Below are 2,120 nucleotides of genomic sequence, written 5' to 3'. Positions count from 1 at the left end.
ATGGTGCCTTTCTGTGATGACAATAATGACAGCTTTTTACAGAATTCTTGGGAGTCGATGTAGTAAACAAGTGGTGTTTGACAGGCTTTGTGCTGTGCCTGGAGAGTCTCTGCTCGCTGGCTACCCACTGCAAAGCTGGCGCATGAGTTTAACCTGCTGATACGTTTGTTGATGCAAAAATCGAGAGGTGAGGTGTCTTCTGTGTCATATGTGAGCTTTAAGCTCCTTCTGGTGTGAGCAGAACCTTGTAAGAGTAGTTCAGGAGAGATTCGTGGCAGTTAGATTTGCTTTTCCTTCCGCTCACCTAGTGTTTTGGCTGTGGTGACTGCTGGGGAGATTTGTGAAGCCCATTTCTTTATTCTTCTCCTTTTTCAGTGGTTAATAAAACAGGTGAGCAGCAGGCGGGGTTCTGAAGCTTGTATTTGCCTCCTTCCGAAGGCCGAAGGTTGAGCTAGTTGGTGTCTCGGTGTGTGAGTCGAAGACGTCATATCTAAGAGATCACTTCTGACTCGAGTCTGTTGCAGTGTTAAAAGAGAATAATATGTTGCCTTTTATAGGATTTGTGAAACTCTTAATTAAGTTGTGTGATTCTCTTGAAGAGAAAAGAAATTACTGCCTTTACTTTTCTTACCGCTTAAGTGAGGACCGGCAGATGGGGCTGACCGATGAGGCCATAAGCGTCATTGTAGTCTTGTATCCATTGGCGTTTTCTCAGAAGTGTAATTAAAAATATTAATTTAATTGGAATGCTGGGCGGCATAAACGCGTCAACGGGATTCATCGCAGAAGCATGACTTAAATTGGAGACTAGTTAAAATGCAGAATTGGTCAAGGCAACATTTTCAGTCTTGCTTACCCTGGTGTGGCCACTCTAATTGCACGTCATGCGGGATGTGAATTCCTTGGGGATGGGGAATCCCGTCCGTCTTTGAGGTTCTTGGCGGGACGGATCTGTGAATTTGTTTTTAATACAGTCAATCAAATAATCAAATGTACTCTCAGGCGCTTTAAGTGAGATTTACTGGCTCCTTCCTGTGGTGTTACCTTGGGTGTGAACGTTTCTCTTTCCAGCGTCTCCTTGCCATTTCGTTTCTGCGCCGAGCTGAGATTGTGCAGAACTTCAGATCAATACATTCGGTTTCGTCATGTACCATCCACCCAGCGCAGCGTTTGAACCGCTGCTGCCAGCTCAGTAATCTCGTGCCCCGTCCTCCCCCCAAAATTCGTAGACTGAGTTATTCTGAGCTGTTCAAAATTTATGTCAACAAATAATCCTCATTTTAACTGCGTGGATTATGATCCACGGCCTCCTGATACTAAAATGGGACTAAACTTTGGTTTGGCAGCTGAAAATGGCTGGCTTGGCTGTAACAGAGTGTTTAATTCTTTATTTTTTTGAGTAGTACTACATACGAAATGAGGCAAAGTGGAAAAGAGAGGTTTTTTCAGCACAGCCTCGTGTCAAATGGCACAGCTTAGTAATATCAGTTAAATAACTGATCATTTTAACTTTGTAATGCCAGTTGAATGGGGTTCCTTATCCCTTAGAAAATGTCTATCTTCTAGTTAGAAATCTCAAACGTGAGGGATTCAGACACTTTCCTGGTGCGACTCCTTCCCATGGTGCTTCTCGCCTAGCTGCCGTGGCTTAACTTGCAGAGAATCGGATCGATTTTGTGACTCTGTTCATCGCTGCATCATCCCTTGCTGAAGCTTCTCGTGCGTATGTAGCCAGTTCTTTTGGACCTTTCTTGTATTTCAGGATTAATCACAGGACTGGTTTTGGTGTCTAGCAGTTAACATACTTTCAAAGAAGAGCTGTAGTGCTTCAACATCCATTCTGAGAACGTGTCAGTCTGTAATAACACGCATGATTTTGTATTTCCTTCTCCCGTGGTTTTCAGAAGGGCAGGTTGTCAGAAGCTCTGCAGTCCCACTGGAGCTGTATCCACCCAGCTTTTTCCGAAACACCTTTTTTCCTGAGCTGCTGTCCCATTTCTGCAAAAACTCATTTTGGTGAAAACCAGAGAGAGGAGAGCTGTGGAGGGGAGGAGCACGGTGACGTTTGAAGAAGGAACTGTCTTCAAGAGGGGCCTGATACTGAGACCTCGGCTGAAGGA

The sequence above is a fragment of the Buceros rhinoceros genome, unplaced genomic scaffold (assembly GCF_000710305.1).
Source record: "Buceros rhinoceros silvestris isolate BGI_N320 unplaced genomic scaffold, ASM71030v1 scaffold22839, whole genome shotgun sequence".
NCBI classification, from domain to species: Eukaryota; Metazoa; Chordata; class Aves; order Bucerotiformes; family Bucerotidae; genus Buceros; species Buceros rhinoceros.
Note: the sequence above shows the minus strand (reverse complement) of the source record.